This window comes from Anolis sagrei, chromosome 2, assembly GCF_037176765.1.
Source record: "Anolis sagrei isolate rAnoSag1 chromosome 2, rAnoSag1.mat, whole genome shotgun sequence".
NCBI classification, from domain to species: Eukaryota; Metazoa; Chordata; class Lepidosauria; order Squamata; family Dactyloidae; genus Anolis; species Anolis sagrei.
The window spans coordinates 124,146,471-124,167,249 of NC_090022.1; the positions used below are offsets into that span (position 1 = coordinate 124,146,471).

Here is a 20,779-nt window from a genome sequence, read left to right on the forward strand (position 1 = left end):
ATCGGAAAAGATCCATATTAGCCTTCTTTCCTAGGGCCCTTCTTTATATAGCTATATAACCCAGAACATCAAGGCAGATCATATATAATATCTGTTTTGAACTGGATTATCTGAATCCACACTGCCATATAATCCAACTCAATGTAAATTTTATACAGCTGCGTGGAAGGGGCCCTAGATGGCAAAAGGTGATGGGAGAGGTTAAGCATACAATTTTTGTTATATATTGAGGTCATTGTTCACTTTCCCATCATTACTACTGAAATAAATATGAAATATGAAATAATACTGGTTACAAAGGGTTTGCTGAAGGTCTGCTTACTAAAAATGTGAAGGCCCAGAGGTAAAAAGAGAAAAATCAGGAATGGAGGATCATTTTTTTTCTGAAGACCTCCCCCCTCCAAATGGAACGTACAAAAAAAGAGAGAGAGGTTTCCCTAGCTATCTGTTCAGACGTCTCATGGCCAAAAGAACAAAAGAACAATAAATAAGCACAGACATAATTTGAATGCTATGATCCACATTGTCTCAAAAACTCCAGACTCTGTTTTAAAATCCCCAGAAAGGGAGATTATTACCATAAAAATCTTCCTTATATTTTTGTGGATCTCCTTTCCTGTAGTCCATTGTTGTGTTTTACTTTTGACAATGTATGACCTTGGCCAGCAGACTCCTAACCTAACAACTTGATTTTCAATTCCAAAAGGATACTGTTACGTACCATGTTGTTGTTTCCATTATCATCCCGTCCCCCAAAATATTGCAGTTTTAATATGTGTATTCTTTTCTTCCTAGTTTACTTGATAGGGATTTCTTACCTTTTTAAAACCAATTTTCTCATTCATGAAGAACAAATTGAAATTTTACTTTGAAGATCAGACCTTTACAAAATGCCAAAATACTGTTTCTTTTTTTATTAAAAAATGTGAAACAGAATAAGTGACTTCTTTTTACTTGTCTTTATTAGGGCCAATATATTCTCTTGAAAACTTCTGAGAGCATAGTTCAATTCTAGTATCTTAAAATTGGCATTATTGTCTTCAAAATATTTGGTTTCAAGAAAGAATTATCAAAACTTTTCCTCCCTTCCTTCCTGCAATCATGGTATCACTGCAATCATGGTATCTCTTAAAAACCAGGCCTGAAATGTTTTCCAGTTCTCCAAAAGTGACTTTGGGTGTGGATAGGGGCTGCAGTGGAGAAGAGGTTTATTTGTGTTATTCCACTATTGGATCTCCATTGGACCCTTCGCAGTCACTAGATTCAATATCCTATGTTTTTCTGTAGACAGAAATACATAGGATATTGAATCCAGTTACTTATATCTCAGTCCCAGTAATAAGTTATTAGTGGTTCCATGCACTTTTATGTGAGTCTCTTTCAAAAATAAATTGTAATCAAGCATGTTTTGATGTTGTCTAAGGTTATAATATTACTAGTATCATATTGTAAAATAATTCTTAATTGTGCATTCCTACAAAAATGCCATTCAATTGTGCATTTTGGGGGGCATGATAATGCCTACATTTCCTAGTGATGTGTGTTTTTGAGCAAAATAGAAACACACTTTGGTTTCTGTTGACATATCAAGATTGCTTTGCTTAATCTTGTAAAAGCTTTTCTATCACTTCTAGACAAAGGAAAACATAAAATTGTAACCTGACTGTTAGGGGATTAAACTATTATTACAATCCTGGCACTCTAGCAGATTCTGACATCCATGTTACATAAAGTACATACTAGCTTGTTCAAGTGAGAATAATACTTACTCAATTGAGGCTAATACAAACAATAGAGGTGGGTGGCTGATTTTTTTTCCTATCTGTTTCTTTGAAGAAAGCGTACCTTTGCTGAGATCTTACTTCACATTGCTCATGTTCCAGTAGACAACTGACATAGCAATATTAAGTGTAGTGACACAGTTACTGAGAGCTAATAACTTGTATGTTGTGAAGGAAATGGCAAGGATAGTAAAGAGAACTTACATACTACAAAAATAATGCATTCAGAAGTTGACAGATAAATGGGAATTTGCCTTATTAACACAGTATATGTGTGGTGAACAGAATAGTGAGGCTCTCTTCCAGTAGAGAATGCTAAGTTTCCCCTTTATTTATTAACTTGGATCAAATTTGATATACCAGCATTTGTAGAAAGGTAATGCCATATCAATATCACTTCTTAGTTTGTCAGTGTGAACTCTCAAGAGAACCTCAGATCATGATGTGGACAATGTACATGGCCTGCTTCATTTGTGTTGTCTGAAAAGGTGAAGAGGTTTACCCCAAAATATTATTACTTCTAGAAAGCAAGGTCATTTACACCATTTGGCTTGTTACTGGAAAAGAAGCTGAGGAAAACTCACCCAAGATCCTTGGGAAGTGCTCCTTCTGTCAAATGCTGAAACAAGTTTTTGCCCATCATCCCTGCCCACCCCTCACTCCACACACATCCTGTTAATAACTTATTTATTCTGCCACTTGTCACATTTGATGGTAGAGCTATTTCTAATTTTTGTTTTTGACATTCTCTTTCTCTAGTCTGAATAGTGTCCGATCTTTTGATTGGATTTGCTACCGCATGGTCTTATTTTTATTAGATGGTGTAGGGAGAATGTTGCTAAACGTTACATATGTAAAATACGTATCCTTTCATTCTGGGCGAATCATTGCAAGCTCATCTTGTATTTTTCCTTTATAGCAAGTCGTGAGGAGGAAGCAAACCCCTGATGATGCTTTACAGAAAGAATGCTTAAACATGTGTCGCCTTTTATGCATGCTCTCTGTTCATTGTATACATACAAATAAAAAGCCAGAGTCCCATGGGGCTCCTGTTTGAACAGAAACCTTGATTTTTGTTTGTATGTCTGTTCAGTTTCTGAAAGGATTGGATTCCAATTTATGGGTGGGGGATGGAGAGCGCTATACCTTATTGGCAAACTTTAAACTAAAGCCCTTATTCATAAAGTATTCAACAAACAATTTTCAGATAGCATTTCCATGATTTGTGCCAAGGATTATTTATAACAAAATTATGTTTTCCCTTAGGCATCTGTGAACAGTTGGTCCTATTTATTTCTGTGTTTTATCCATCATCTTTGGAGGATTTGGGGGGGGGGGGGGAGTGATGGATGAAATTACATCAAAATTGAAACAAAATAGTAAAGTAAGCCCTGCGGGTGAGCTCACTCTCATTGTAAATAGAGTACTTTGCTAAACTTGTTCAGATTTGTTCTGTAACATGGTGCTAATTACAGATTTCTAAGTTCAGTTAATTTTTTTAAAGCATAAGAGGGAATGTTCAAATGAGAACATCTGTTGAGCACACAATGAGCCAAAAAGAGGGACTAAGCAAAATGTAGTGAAATGGGTGTGCACTCTGGTCTTTGAATTTGATGATGTCACTGTGCTTAAACGCCACCTCTTTTCTCATCCCCAAATAAAATTAAGGCTTGTATCCACACCACCCCCAATGTCCAAACCTTAACAAGTTATATTACAGGCAGCGCCATACTTAACCAGGAGGAAAATGCATCTATCATAAAAGCTGCCAAAGAAAATACCAGGAAGAGTACAGGGTCCTGATATTCTATTTGAACTTGAATTTTCACTCATATGAACACAAATTGTGTCAATGTACATGTATTTGCTTGCAAGCCAGGACGAGTGCTTCCACATATTTCATTTATTTTCTGTGAAAGACATTTGTGTGTCCACAGAAAATTTTAATTCAGTCATTGACAGGATGTTTTTAAAAAATGGACCCAATTTGATATTGAGGTATCTCTCCAACCACACACCACCCATGAATGAAACTCTTACTCCTTGTAAGGTGGGGCATAGGGTTTCAAATGATAGCTGCTGGATTCCTCTCCCTGCACACTGACAGTCCCTAGCCTAAGTCATGTGCAAGATGGTGGCCCTGCAACACAAGGAATTTTGTCTTCTGCAGTTCAGCAAGACTGAATCTGTAATTTCCATGCAGCATGTGTTTCAATGGAATTTTGGTTAGTAAAACTTGATGATTTATTAAACCATTTTTAATTTTTTGTGTACTTGTAACATGTTGCCATCATGAAATATACCTACTTGAAACTAGGTCCATCATTTTGAAGCACCTATAGAATACCAGCGCAGATGAGAAAAAAATGCTTCCTTGATTATGCTTGGCCACAGTAGTCCACATTCTTGTTACATCTCGAATAGACTACTGCAACATGCCCTACGCGGGGTTGTCTTTGAAGACTGTTCAGAAGCTTCATGTGGTCCAACGGGTGGAAGCTAGATTTCTCTCCCGAGTGGCATACTGGGAGCATACAAGTCCCCTGTTATGTCAGCTCCATTGGCTGCCAGTCTGCTACTGCGCACAATTCAAAGCACTGGCTTTAGCCTATAAAACCCTGAACAGTTCTGGCCCAGCTTACCTGTCTGAACGTATCTACCTCTATGAACCATCTCAAAGGTTAAGATCATCTGGGAAGGCCCTGTTCTTGGTCCCACCTCCTTTGCAGATGCTGTTGGTGGGGACGAGGGACAAAGCCTTCTCAGTGGTGGCCCCTCGGCTGTGGAACTCCCTCCCTAGAGAAATCAGCTCCCTCCCTCCTGACCTTTAGGAAGAAATTAAAAATGTGGCTATGGAACCAAGCCTTTGGTTAATAATGCAGTGCAATAAGTTAGCTGGAATATGTGCAGTAATGATTGGAACGGCTCCTGGATTATGATTTTGGATCGTGTGGTTTTAATAATTGGTTTTAGCCTTTATATGTTTTTAATTCTATGTTTTAATCTATATGTTTATTTGATTATATGTTTGTTGTACATGGCATTGAATTGTTGCCCAATGTAAGGCCTCTCTGACTCCTATTTGGGGTGAGAAGGGTGGGGCATAAATACACCAAATAAATAAGTAATAAATATGTCATTTTCCAAGAGCTTACATTCTTAAGTCACACTTCTAAAAGGGAATCCATTTGATCAAAATTACATTCAGTAAACTTTAAACTTTGTTATTTTTATTCCTTACTCTCCTTTTGCTGCCCTTCATGGCTGTTATGGAGACCTCAAGGCAATCAGTCAACCATCTATCTATCTGCCTGTCAACAGTCATTTTAATGTTTTTTTAAATGTCACTTAACCTTGAATGATGTTGGCCTAAGCTCTTATAGACTTCAAACCAGACATTAAGGGGAATTATATCTTCAGCTGGCCAAAACAACATACAGCAAGATGCAACCTTTTACATGTTTTCCCCCATGTTGTTTAAACCTTTCTTTCACTTCTGTTTCAATTTCTTCTGTGGTCATTCTGAAGGCTAGTCAAAACAGAACAGAGATGGGTAAATTGTGTTTAAAAAGCTGTAGTCCTGCATTCTGGGAATCATTCCAGAAATATTTGGGCATGTACAAAAGATTATGTGTATCTTCAAAGTATTACTGTTGACTCTCCTCAGATTTAATTCTGATTTAGTGTATTCCCATCCTTTTATTTTAATTCACTGGTGCAATAAATCTAAGAACACCTACTTATAGAAGAAATACTCTTAGATATTCTACTAATTTTATGTAGATTCTACTAAACTGAGGAAATTATTGTCAGCAAAACTGCTAACTAAAAACTCATGGATACCCAGACAACCTCCTGGCTTTCTTCTCGTGTATCTTTTGCTGCTCTTTTCAAGTGAGCAGATGATGGGCTCTTTGGTATATTTGGCCCTTTTGTCTAAAGCACACTTCCTCCAGATATTCATCTTTGCTCTTCTGTCAATCCATTTAAGATATTTCTGAAGAACTTGTTATTTTTTCCAGATGTTTTTAGGGGTCCCCTGTTGACTTCCATTTTGCCCATTTTTCCCTTCCTCCAGTTGTCAAAATGTATTTTACTTGAATATGTATAGGATTTTATTGGTACATACTGAGTTCCTGTGCTCCCATGTTCTCTTTCTTTCTTCCTTCCTACAACCCCCCTCCACAGAAGGCAATATAACATATCAAGCCGTAATATTTTAAAATCTTAACATTGCAATTATTTGATTATTCTGTTTCAACAGGTTACACATGTTTGATTATGTGTGTAAAGTGCATGTGTTGGCATCACCGATAAGATAGTACAATAGCTTTTTAGCTTTTTAATTAATAAAAAGCAAAATAAATATGCATAAAAGCTGGTACAACCACCCAGTCTACATACCTTTGCTCAGGCACTTTCTGGGGTGTTTAGTCTGCCATGTCAGAAATGTGCTTTGCTGTCTTCCAGGGCTAGATCTCACCATTAAAAAAGAATGTTGATGTTCTGATAGGGTCAGAATTGCTATAAAAATGAAATGCCAATAAGATGAACCATATAAAGACAGATTGAATTTAATGTATTGTGAACACCTAAGATAGTGTATTGGGTTCGTGTAGACATCACAGCTGAAATGAATTAAAAACACCAGAATCCATCTTGGAAGCTTCACTGGGACATCCCTGATTAAAACTTGAGTGGGAGATCTCCAATGAATACCAGGTGCTTTAGGCTACATTTCAGAAGAAAGAATTGGCAAAACTCAACTTTGAATATTCCTTGCTTAAGAAAACCCTATGAAATTCATGAGGTCAACATAAGTCAAGAGATGACATGAAGGCACATGCAAATGGAAAGAGATTTAAAATTATGCCTATTGTTGCAGCAGTCAGTTAAGAGACATTGGAAATTATTCTCAGAATGACTTAGGGATTGGCTGTAGAGTTCACCACATCTATTTGTAACTACCATTGTGCAGTTACTTTGATGAATATAAATATCAATATAAAATTCACCTGCATTTACAATATACTCTTAAGATTTGAACTCAGAGCAGACAGTTGATTTACATGTCTCAAAGAGTGTAATCCATGTTCTGTACCATTTCGATATTTGACCTTTTCCCAAATCATCATTGTAGTTGAGAAAACAGTTTGGGAATTATGTTGGATTTCACAAAACTGTAGTTCACTGGGAAAGAAAAGCACTTTGAAACTATTTAGCCTGTGATAAAACTGTACCCATCACAACCCACTGTATATTGTTTTTCTAAGGAGATGTGATGTATATATTTTATTAGAAAGATGCTCCCTGTTTGTGATTTTTTTTCATCCTGGACTATTGGGTTTCATCCCTGACTGCACAAGTCTCAGGCCCTCAATGAGTAGTTAGCCTAGATAGATTAGATTGTGATATCTTCAGGGAAGACATATTAGCTAGAGAGGATCTGCAATGACTTTTATGCTCAACAAAATGTTCAGTTGCAAGTGACTATCCTAATTAAATTTAAGAAGTATGTTACTGAGTTGACACTTGAGAATTGTATTTATGATTATTTCATTTCCCATCTTAAGTGTGGTCATGGTTAGGGATCTTATGATACAGAAAGTCAAAATTCAGGAGTCCTTCAACACATTGTTCAAATACACAATATTTTTCAGCAACAACAAAAGTGGTAATTTACTTTTGGACTCTTCATCCAGAACATTTAACATTTCCACATGTCATTCTAAATGCACTAAATGCACTGAACTTATGTGCCACATCAGAGAGACTTTTCTGTGGACATTGGCTTCTGTCACTAACAACCATATGAAGGGAGCAGACCCAACTACTAAGTGTCCCAATTGCTATTGGAATAGTCTTGAGGTTCATCTACACTAGAATTAATGCAGTTTTACTCAACTTTAACTCCATGTGTATATGCTATGAAGGTCTGGGATTGTAGTTTGGGGAGGGACTAGCATTCTTTGTCAAAGAAGGCTAAAGACCTTATAAAACTACAGCTTCCATGATTCAGCAGTACTGAACTATGGCAGCCAAACCTGGACCCTGAGTTATTAAATTCAGCTTGATCCACAGAAGATTTTTAGCTGTTGCTTTTCTCTTACATCTTTATTGGTGAATTAGAAATGTTGCAGGGAACTAGTTTAGAAATGAAAACACTGATACTTTTGTTTTATGTCCTGTTGAAAGGAAGGGAGGTGTTTCTGGTGTGTGGTTGAAATCATATCTGTAGAGAGATATGTAGCACCACAGTGCTGAATGTTCCCCTTAAAAGTATGTAACTGTATGAAAGCAGGTGTATATTGTCCCACTGAGTCTAGTTTCTTCCATGCATTTTTCTCTGAAGAGTGGGAAGCTGAGTCCTCTAAACAAAACATTCGAATAAGAGAGCTTTTTATTTTCTCATGTCCAATTATTCATGGAAGCATTGCCCTTATATTTTAGGCAGCAGGACACTCATTCACTCCCCTGCTTCAAATAGTTCCATTTCAGCCAGTGAAGGAAAAATCCTTAGGGCTAGAGATTATGGGGTAACGGAAATAAAAACCACATCAAATAAATGATACAGTGTTTACTATCTTGCTTCTCTCAAAAGGAATTGTAACAGCAATGACCTAGGTATCTAAATGTAGCACTTATTACTTTCTCCATATTAACAGGATTGTTCTGTTTTCATTAACCGACCGTTCACATTGTTTCCGAGCTCAAGATATGGATACTTTTCTAGTCTTTGCTCAAGGTTACAACTTGCATTGTGCATTCAATATTATTTCATTTTCTCTGGGGTCTGTAGAAGTCACTGGCTATTCAGTTTGCTGCTTCAGTTGGTTGTGCTCTCCAGGAAAAAAAAGCGATATCAGCTTGTTGGGGACATTCCTTTATAAGAGGTTGCATTTGTTAAATAGAAATCCTGCAGCAACATTTGACCCCTCATGCTTTGTTGCTTTTCAATTCAGCTGTGAGGCCTTTGCCAAGGAATTATTTATCGGGGCCTTTAATTGCATGTGGGACAGTTGATAAATTTGAGTGCATTGTGCATCGCATCACGTTAGGAAACATCCCAGATGCTCTTGTGTAAGCCAGGGAGTCATGGTGCATTTGAGTAAATAGCTCTCCATCTGCTTCTGAAGACCACTGCTGAGTGGCGATATGCACTCCTAATGGAGTTGTCTTAGCCTCCTGTGTCAGCTGCACAGTAGGGAGCAGGGGTGGGTTCCTTTCAAGGAGCACAGCGATTTTATCCTATAATCCTTCTCATTATGACCTCCAATATGAACAGACCTTTGGGGATGCTTCATTTATGCTGATTCTACTTTTTCGATAAAAGGAAATAATGGCAACTTCTCTAGGGTTTTTTTTTTTTTTCAGGACTAGAAGAGGTGGGCCAGGAAGTGGATTTCTAGACTGTCATCTGCGGTGGCACACAACTAAAAATAACATATTTGTCAATTGATGCAAACACCTAATTTGCTTTTTACTGAAGCTGTTTCCAAGTACTGTTTGGCTGAAATTGAGAGAGTGAAGAAGAACTCAGAGTTACAAAGTTATGATAAAACATTAGTAGGCTCTAAGTACCAAATAATAGGAGAGTGTCAACAAATAGACAATCCATGTTTATCCATGAGTTACTAAAATATTAATTTTTTTAGAAGAAAAGAAATTCTGTAGTAATTACACAAGGTCACTACCACCACCACCACTTCATATAACTTTTCTGTTTCTTACATGTATTGTGTATGGCAGACAATACCAGGAAATTGTCCTGTGTGTAGTGAAACACAATCCTAATGCTGGCTTGGTGTTTTAGAACTCAGGAAAGCTTGGCATTTCAGGGATCGACAATACGTAGAGTGTGTTCTGGGTGACTTATTTTGACTTCCAAGCAGAGAGTCCCACTAGGGCAAGGAACAGAGCTGTGAAAGTAGTTATGTGGGTAGCTTTCTATGGGTCACAATGTACCAATGACAAAATGAAAGACTGGAAAGTACAGCTGAGGATGTATATTCAGTGAATGAAGTGGTGTATGTCTGTTGTGCAGCTCTAGTGCATCTTTTCTAGTAGTGATAAATCTGCTGTTTTGTCTTTATGGACTCTGTTGAATATATTTAGATTTGTGTTTGTAAATTTAGTCTTAAAACGACCCAAACTCACAGCACTCAGTTCTGTTTTTAATCATGTGGAACCTTATCTTACTTAACTACAGCAGCCCATTATTCAACATGTGCCAAGTAGTTTCAGAAATGACACCACTCAGCAAGTCCATTACCAAACTACCCAAGATAGTAAACGACTTGTACCTTGAATTCTGTTTACAGTAAGTCATATAAAAAGTGCATTTCTTCTATAAATGGCTGAGTTTATGGGGCCTTTAAACAAAGGACAGCTTATATATTATCAACTTGGCGAGTCAGATACCAGGTCTTATACTTTAATTAGGCATTTCTAGCGTAGCCCTTGCTGCACAGTTTGCATTCCAGAAGCTAAGATACACAAAGAACCCTCTCACACATTTTATTGGAATCTACTTGATAAAGTCACAATGAATATTGTGCCTATAAATCCTGCTGAAAGGGGACTTGGGCATTTTCCTGTCCATGTAGTGGAGTTGGCATTTTAATTATTTACTAGTTCACCTTCATTCTGAATTTCTAATGATCTGATCAGCTCAAGAATTTTGCATGCAAAACTTTAAGAGGCTGTGCACCTAGCTGCGAACTTAAAGATTGCAACATGCCAGCATCAGTCACCTTTCACTAAAATAAGAGTGATATACTCTGAGACCAGTGTCACCTAAATGGAGAAAGTGCAGCATAAGAGAAGGTATTTCAACATCCTAACCTTTGTAGGAAAGGGGCAGGAATATCGCCTCAAATAATATGCACTTCGTTATTGGTATTTTATACCTCCCTTCCATCATATTGCTGAGTTGGTTAACAATGTGGTGAAGTTTACATTCTATATTATATTCTAATTAACAGGACCTGGAACAAAATGTAGCGTGGACTTGCTCAAGTGCCAGAGCACTTCCAGGAAGTTTCCATGTGTGATACTAGTTTTGGAAACAAGATGGGACAACTCCACACATCTTATTTTATCAAAGAAATCCATCATTTTTTGGTTCAAAAAGATATACAGAATTGGGACCGGCTGAAACTATCTCTCCTGGGCAGAATCGCTCTGATAAAAATGAACGTGTTACCAAAACTTATATTTCTGTTTCAAAACATACCGGTGATAAGAAACCAAACTCTCTTTAAAAAGTGGAAGAAGGACCTATTGAAATTTGTATGGAAAGGAAAAAGACCGAGAATTAAATATACAAACCTAATAGATAAGAAAACGAGAGGGGGGCTGGGATTCCCCGATCTGAAGACTTACCATGAGGCCTGTGCACTATCTTGGATAAGGGAATGGATGACTTTAGATAAAGAAAAGTGCCTAAATCTAGAAGGCTATGATTTAAGAGTGGGATGGCACGCCTATGTTTGGTATAATAGAGAGAAGAAGGAGAAAAATTTTGGTAATCATTTTGTGCGAGCCTCCCTACTACGGACATGGATGAGATATAAAGAACTCTTTTACAAAACAACGCCACTATGGATTTCAGCAATGGAGGCACATCAAAGAAGACTATTGGGATGGAGGACTTGGCCAAGATATAAGGATATATTAGTGAAAGGCAAAATGGAGATTAAATCATTTGAACAGTTAAAGACTTTATATGGCAATATAACTTGGTTAAATTACCGACAAATCAAAGAATACTTTAAACAAGACCAAAAAATCGGTTTTGATTGGAAGGAGAATACATGGGACAAAATTTTAAAAACACAAAAGAAAACGGTTACAATACTATATAACAAGCTGCTTCAATGGCTGACAGAAACTGAACAGGTGAAAGCCTGTATGATTAAATGGGCTGAAAATATAAGAAGGCCCATTCACTTTGGTGAATGGGAAATGATGTGGAATAAAAAATTAAAATATACATATGCCATGGATTTAAAGGAAAATTGGTATAAAATGTTTTATAGGTGGTATTTAACACCGAGTAAACTTAGTCATATGTATCAAAATGTATCAGGTAAATGTTGGAAATGCAGTGAGCAAGTAGGTACTTTTTACCACATGTGGTGGACATGCAAAGAGACATGTAAGTTCTGGTCCATTATTCATGAGGAGATGCTAAAAATACTAAAGAAAAGATTTAAAAAGAAACCCGAATATTATCTTCTTGGATTTACAGACTCCGATCTTAAACTGGAAGAAAATGAAGATAAATTATTTACTTATTGCGTAACAGCGGCTAGAATGGTTTTTGCCAAATACTGGAAGAATGAAGAGGTCCCGAATATTGAAGAATGGTGGAAGAAAATTAAAGAAATAAGAGATGTGGACGAACTGACTTTTTTGTTGAGAAGGAACAATGGAAAAACTTTAAGGAGGACGGATTGGTCCCCCATATATGACTATGAGAAAAAAGTGGAAAAAACATTGGGATGAGAATAGATATTAAGGAGAAGAAATATATGGAGAAGATCCTGAGGCTGGAGTGGAAGTCATTTTAGAATAGTTTAAGTAATTTTATTGTTTGTATTGAGTGTTGGTTATGTATTGGTTATTTTGTTTGTATTAGTTTTTCTTTTTCCTTTCCCACTGTTCTGTCTTCTTGTTATTGTTCCCCCTCTTTCCTTGTGTGGACTTGTGGAAACTTTAATAAAAACTATTTTAAAAAAAAAAAAAAGAAATCCATCATTTTTCATTGTCATGGGGATTTGAGTGATGTACAGACTATGTATCATTAACCTCTCCCATAAAGCTTCTGTTTCTAGCTCATGCAAATTTTGGGATTCTTTCAAACCTACTGATACCTTTTTGTAAGGTAGTAAATATTGCTTTTGCAGTTGTTGTTGTTGTTGTTTATTATTTATTTATTTATTTCGGGTACTTCTGCCCTGCCCTTCTCAACCCCCTAAGGGGGACTCAAGGCAGCTTCCAACCAGCATACGTTGATGCCTACAATTCACACAATAAAATACATAGTAACAATAATTATAACAATTAAAACATTACATTAATACAATAAAAATACAATAAAAAGCCAGCCTGGTGGCCATCGTTTTGCCAAGTCCGTAATTAATAAATTCATTCCGCTTATCATAGTCTGTTTCCAAAGCTTTAGTCATCGTTGTCCATTGTCAGTCTGCCAGATTACCCAAAGGCCTGGTCCCACATCCATGTTTTTAATTTCCTTCTGAAAGAGAGGAGGGATGACGATGATCTAATTTCCCCAGGGAGTGAATTCCACAGGCAGGGGGCCACCACCAAAAAGGTTCTGTCCCTCGTCCCCGCCAATCTCATTTGTGACAAGAGTGAGGCTGAGAGCAGGGCCCCTCCAGAAGATCTTAAATTCCCAGGCGGGACGTAGAAGGAGATGTTGTTGTTGTTATATTTATATTTATTTATATCCTGCTTTTTCCCTCTATACAGAGACACAAAGTGGCTCACAACTAAAAGCATTTCAATACAACTTAAAATGTACAAATATTAAAACAGTAGTAAACTACATTAATATTAAAACAGTCCAGGTTAAAACCAGAAAAGCATATAAATCACATCACAAAAGCACAGCAGCCCTTGATGGTCTCAAACACCTTCATCTTTAAAGGCCTGCCTGAAAAGCAAGGTTTTAGCCTGCCACCAGAAGAACAGCAGGGCGGTAGCCATTCTGGGTTCTTTGGGAAGAAGAGAATTGCAGAGAGTTCCAGAGTTGAGAGGCAGCCACCAAGAAGGAAGTCCTGCTCTCTCATTCCCACCAACCAAGCTTGAGATGGAGGTGGACCAAGCAAAGGGCCCCTCCTGAAGATCTCAGGGCAAAGACAGGTTTGTGCAAGGGGATGTGGTTGACCAAATAGCTTGGACCTAAACTGTACCAAGAAAATGTCCTTCCTCATCTTTCATTCCCAAGGCTTTAGACAATGTGGAGCTTGGAGTTGTTGTGTTAGAGAAAGAAAGCAGCAGTGTTCTGTGATGGCAGTTTTTCTATACACAGTTATTCAATGAGCAACAGAGACCTGCCATTTGAAGGGACGAGATGAAACTGACTTCAGGCATTCTTCAGACTGGTTGGTACCCTCAGATGTATCCAAATATTCCAATCTATCTCTCTATAATAAAAGTGAAAATATTTGAGGGTGATTGACCTGGAATGATGGGAGTGGTAGTTTACCCATGTCCTTTCGCATTTTCTGAAGGGACCACTCATAAATTCCAAAAAGCAAACCATTACATTTTCTAATGAATAGTGTTACAAATTACCTAACCCAGGCTTTGCCGGGTACCTAAGCTAGTCAAGTTAAAAAAAAAAATCAAACCCAGCTTCTTGAAATAGAGCGTTGTTGTGTGCTGTCAAGTCACTTTTGACTCAAGGTGATCCTATCTTCAGAGTAGATTTGCCATTGCCTTCATCTGAGACTGAATGTGACATGACCAAGATCACGCCATGGCAGAGTGATTAATCCAACACTCAAACTACTACACCACACTGACTTTCTTGAAATAGTGCCGTTAAATTTTAGCAATAGTTAAACTGAAATCAATTTTAGGCAGAAAAGTGACTATTTTAAGCCATACTGAATAGCTTATGATGGTGGTGCATTCACTAGTTCAGGGGGAAAGGACATGGAACACTGCAGCTCGGTTTAGTTAGAATCTGGAGATGCTAATTTCCTCCAATTTAGTTAAAATGGAGTATCAGTTACATTCTTAAGCTATAGCTTATATGCTCCCCTGACAGTGAAGTTGAGTTGTTATGCATTGTATCATTTCCCTGCTTAGAAGGAAATTGATTCACACAGCTATGCAATATTGTACCTTAGCCAATATTTATTTGTTTGCAAATGTGTAGCTACTGTAAGAGATTAAAGGTAAAATATGTTTTAGAGCAAAAATGCCATACCGAGTGTCTAAGATATACATTGCTCTCTCTAGACAATTTTCTCTTTTTAAAAAGTTCAAGCTGTTCTCTGTTTGAATCTATTTTGAAAACGAGATGATCAAAATAATTGTTCTTATTTTTAAAACCAGTATTCAGCTGCCATCTTGTACCAAAGGAATTGTATTTATAAGTAAAAGAGATCCTCTGTCTTGACACCTTCCATGCATTCCCCTCAATGTAAATCCTTCATTCCCAAAGTTCAGAGATATGTAGATTGGACTTTAGGGGGAGAAGGAGAAGTTCTGTTGAATGAAGGAAAATGTGATTGCACAGTATTGAGTATTCCCCAGCATATGGATCAATTATATGCTGAAATAATTAAAATGTACAGCGTTGTAAATTGCTTGATAACAAATATAGTGCATGATTTGTTTACATGCCAATATCTATGTACCACACATATCCTAGAATTTCAAAGCTTTATAATTTGTAGACTCCATGTATTGAAATGTATGTTAAGCCTAGTGGTAGATCTCTCAAATATCTTCAGGTTATTCTTTTCCTGCTTATATATTGTGTCACCTTTGATGCATAGATACAGAGGTGAGTTCAAATGGCCCAGTGGAACGTAAACATTCAGATTTTGTTTTCCATTCCTTTATTATGCCATTTCTGCATCATGCTTTTTTTCTTGTGATCATTTTAAGTCATTGGTAAGGGATAAGGAAACTAAGGCAGTAGAAGTAACTTTTTATTTAATAAAGTCAGCCTTCTGTATCCATGGATTCTGCATCCACAGATTCAAGCATTCCAAAAAGGCAAATCTTAAGTTTGCCTTTTTAATATGTATATGTAAATAAGGAGCCCCCAGTGGCGCAGTGGCTTAAACCGCTGAGCTACTGAACTTGCTGATCAAAAGGTCGCAGGTTCGAATCTGGGGAGCGACATGAGCTCCCACTGTTAGCTCCAGCTTCTGCCAACCTAGCAGTTCGAAAACTTGCAAATGTGAGTAGATCAATAGGTACTGCTCCAGTGGGAAGGTAATGACGCTCCATGCAGTAATGCTGGCCACATAACGTTGGAGGTGTCTACGGACAACGCCGGCTCTTTAGCTTAGAAATTGAGATGAGCACCAACCCCCAAAGTTGGACACAACTAGACTTAATGTCAGGGGAAACCTTTACCTATTTTATTATACCTTTTCACATAATACGACCTGAGCATCAATGTATTTACCATCCACAGGAAATCCTGGAACCAAACCAGCACATAACAAAATTCACAATATGTTGGAATATCATTTGGCCATCAGTGGTTGTTTAGACTGCTACATGTGTGAGATTTTACTACACCTCTATTTTGGAGTGTAGTAATAAGGGCATAAGAAGCATTTCTACCAACTATCTATGAAGTTTATATGTATTAAGAGTACTTGGAAACCTATTACTCATTAATATAAAACCACATGCACATTTCTTCATATCAAAATGTCACTTAGGGCAGTGTAATGAACCAGAAGGACTTCAATTACCATTGGTATCTTTCCACCAAAGTAGAACACTGATGACTACTTTGAAAGTATTTACGATTCTACAAAGTAAAAACAACATTGCTTAAGGTATGGGAGGTGGGGGTTTCAAGCATGCTTCCTATATCTCTGGCAGATTGTTGAGGTAAAAATTAAGACCATATTTGGGTTTTTACTGACAAATCTTGGTTTCCATTTAGACAAAAGGGGGTATTAGCAGCTCAAGAATGCTTCCTTTCCAAGTCTGGACACTTCAAAGGTATCTCTGTTTTTCAGACAATTGCCCTTGTTAAACCTCTTTATCAGGAGATAAAATATTGTGGTGACCTTCAGAACCTGAAATGCTTTTAAAAGCAAGGAGCATTTGCTACTTAGCTATGGGAATTTCGGAGCTCGCTTTACCCCTCTCTCAGTCAGTCCTCTTTTCTGCTATTAAGATGTGTGTAATCATCAGTAATTTTGCTGAATTTTTTCTATTTAAGGAGCTGATCCCTAAGTTAAAGTTTTTACTAGACCCCAAGTATTTGCAGAAATGCAAAGACCATAATCATTAAGTGAAAATGTAATACTTCGGTGTTCCAGATGCTGTTGCCCAACTCATAACTGTCCACTTTTAGATAACCAACTTGTAAAATTTGTGTTCATGGAGTAGTAGCTTACCGTAAGCTGTTCTATAGACTGTTTTGATCACTTAACCCTGTAATACCAAGGCTTACTTCATGCTGAATCAAAAACATTTCTAAAATCTTTGTAGAATATTATTAAAAGGTTGCAGGTTCGAATGCAGGAAGCGGTGTGAGCTCCCGCTATCAGCCCCAGCTTCTGCCAACCTAGCAGTTCAAAAACATGCAAATGTGAGTAGATCAATAGGTACCGCTCCAGCGGGAATGCAATATTCCTGCTTCTTGGCAGGGGGTTGGACTGGATGGCCCATGAGGTCTCTTCCAACTCTTTGATTCTATGATTCTAACGGCACTCCATGCAGTCCTGCTGGCCACATGACCTTGTTTACGGACAACGGTGGCTCTTCAGCTTAGAAATGGAGATGAGCACCACATCCCAGAGTCAGATATGACTGGACTTAATGTCAGGGGAAAACCTTTACCTACCTCGACCTTGCAGTGAGGTATTTGTCACTTCATCATTGTAAAATAGTTTATAGTGTAAAGAGCTACGAAAGGATAAAAATGTTGTCAAAAGAAATTGGAATTAAAAGTAGAAGACATGCTATGTAAGTATTCTTTTCCCAACATGTATAAATAATAATATTCATCATCATCATCATCATCCTGTTTCCATCATCTTGTCAGGGGTTTGGACTAGATGGCCCACGAGATCTCTTCCAACTCAATGATACTATGAATAATAAAACTTTATTTATATTCCTTCCTATCTCCTTAAAGGGACTCAAAATGTAATCTTTGCCTGCTTTCTTGTTCTACATCTGTGGTACTTTCACATATCGCAAATCTATGCTGATAAACATAGGCATTCTAGTTTTCTTCCTCCATAATAATTTTCAAGTAGGCAAATAAAACACGGATATTTTAATTTCTTAACAACAGGAAAGTTTGTCTGGGAGAAACTGCTCTCTCTCCCATTTGGCAGGTAACGGTGACATCTGTTACCATACTTGGACCAGAAACACTAAGAAAAGGTTGGTGATAGTCATTACTTCAAACCATTTTTTAAAATTAAATTTAGTATTTTTAATATGAATGTGTATGTTGTTCATTGTGAAACTTTTGTACTAGAAATGGCCTTAGCTGCTATAAGCAATTTTAGGTCCCATGTTGTGACAGAGGGAAGATGTGGGGAAAAATAAGCTAGTAATCAAAACTTTTGGTTTTTCCAGATCCTTATGTCCAGAGAACATTAGAAGAGTTCACAAATTACAACAACAACAACTGTATGCATTCAGTACTTGCTTTGTTTCTTCTGTGTCTTGAGGTCAAATATTCCAGCTCAGATGTTTAACTATCTTGTTCTTCTTGACTTAGCCCTAGTTATTGCATCAAGGAAAAATAATTTTAAAATATTTGAAGTCCAGTAAGGATGGAGATACCTTTAACCTAGTTAGGTTAACATGGAGATGAAGTTAAACAATTCACAGGAAAGGTCTTGGAAGCTTCCTTGCTTTTTCTCCTTTGCTTTAAGGACAGCTCCATCTCTCAGGCTTCAGGCATGAGTGGTGGAGAGGAACCCCATCTCCTGTTGCCTCTGGATTGATGGAAAAATGCTGAGTTCTCAATTAAAGCAGTAATTTAGTTTTACATTTCAGTTTCTAAACCAAACAGCCTCGAGTCCTTTTCATGAGTCATGAACCTTTTTGCATGAGTGAGTGAAGGAATAAGTGAATCTGCATATTAGTATTTCTTTTTCTCTTTCAGTAATGCCCAGTTTGTTTGTTTAGATGAGTAGTCTTTTACTTCATTACAGTTTTAGTGAATGTAAACCTGTGTGTTTGTAAGAGCAGATCCCTTTATCAGTTTTCTGATGGTTCATAAACACTTTAAAGCCAAGGAAGGGTGGTGTGACCAAAAAACCGCAGAACACCAGCTTTCTTGCTTTTTAAGGCTGTAATTGATATTGCTTCAGTGTATTGCTATTAAGGAAGCAGAAGGTAAATCTGCCATAAATCTGTAATGCTCGTGCATAAAGCTGTGCTTTCCTTTTAATTAGAAGATAGATCTCATTAGACATGAAGGAAACTTCTGATTAAAACCAGTAATTGAATGTAAAAACATATTTGCCCTTTCTGTTTAAGCATTTTGTAGGTCACAAGTGTCATATATACCTTCATCAAATGAAAGGTATAATGCATGATTTTATTACTCCCATGATATAAAGTTTTAGGTCTGTTTGTAAATAAGTATGTCACACAAAGCTACACTATGCATTTTTTGTAATTCTGACATGAAAATATAGCAAAAATGTGTTTATGGGTTAGAAAGAGAGTTTTATTTTGGTCTCATTTTTGAAGAAAAATCATCTTCTGTGAAACATGTAGTGGTATGGGAGATGCTTCATTTATCATTCCATTTATCAGTGGTTCAAATCTGGGGAGCGGGGTGAGCTTCCATCTGCCAGCTCCAGCTTCCCATGCGGAGACATGAGAAGCCTCCCACAGGATGGTAGAACATCCGAGTGTCCCCTGCACAATGTCCTTGCAGATGGCCAATTCTCTCACACCAGAAGCGACTTGCAGTTTCTCAAGTCGCTCCTGACACGAAAAAGAATTGCACGGTTGTGGCATCACTCCTTCCAAGGTGAATAAATTGTCAGATAACCTAAGCAGCTCTTCATTACTTTGGATTTGCCACACTGTTTGAAAATCTGAAAAAAGAATGTAAAAAATAAAATATTAAAGAGGCTCCTATTTTTAATAAGCAAATTATAAAGCATTTGATGTGTACGTCAGTGTGCCTCATGATATTCTATATTATCTTTATCAGATTGAGTTCCTTGAAAACTTAGGCTTCCCCAAAAGGTTGCTAGTGGTGTCATAAGAAGTCGTGATTGGAAAACAAAACAAAGCATTTTTAGCTGCATTTATAATGTGTTTCAAGAATTCATTCAGGATGAAAGCTTGAGAACAGCATAGTTAGAATGGTCTATTTGTTTGTTATTCAATGCAATTCCACATGACATATTACAGAGCCACCAAATTTGGTAGGGGTTATCTAATGGATTCAAAATAAATAGTGTAGTAAGGTTTTGAAATGGATCAACCTCCTGATCTTTGTTCTTGTTGTTTTGGCTCCGAAATTCACATTTATCAGCCCATTTTGACCACCACTGTGGGTTCACATTTGGAATATTTTCATGCAAGTTTAAGCGTGTTTGGAAAATTTTAAGGTTATTTTTTTCATGATTGTTTAATTTGACTTTTTATGGAGTAAAGTAAGTTTAGGGCTGAGATTTCATACTTTTGCTTTTTGACCACCACTGTGTATAAGCAGAATTGACAACATCAAACTGGGCAAGATTGGGTACATTTTCTACTTTCATCTGTTTGCAGATTCAAAGCTGCTTCTGAACCAGAGCATTTTCAATCAGGCTTTTACATTTTGACTTTTACAAAAAAGATCTTTGTGCTGTCATTCTCACGCTTAATCAGCTGGTGGTATGAGGTTACACGTTTATCTATCTATTAGTAAGATCACAATATTTATTATGATGAAAATTCCATAATGTTGTCATATCAAATTAAGCACCACTGCTCCTCATATTTATTTATTTATTTTATTTATTTCAATTACTTCTACCCCGCCCTTCTCACCCCCGAGGGGGAACTCAGGGCGGCTTACAAACGAAGGCACAATTCGATGCCTATGTCAATTATACAAACATACAAAAACAGTTTAAACAAATTAACAGATTAAAAACATCAATACATAAACAATCTCATGCTCAGTGTTCAGAGTTCCGAATGTCCATTCCGTTCCATCAATTCCTGCTCATCATCGGGTTTTTCCTTTAGCTGCCAGAATGTCCAAAAGCTTGGTCCCATATCCAGGTCTTCAG

General features: G+C 37.2%; 1 protein-coding gene across 1 annotated transcript in view; it reads left to right on the forward strand.

Annotated features, from left to right (window-relative positions):
* Window positions 1-20,779, forward strand: part of COX10 (cytochrome c oxidase assembly factor heme A:farnesyltransferase COX10) — a 111,176-nt gene that overhangs the window by 67,864 nt on the left and 22,533 nt on the right. The window lies entirely within an intron of this gene.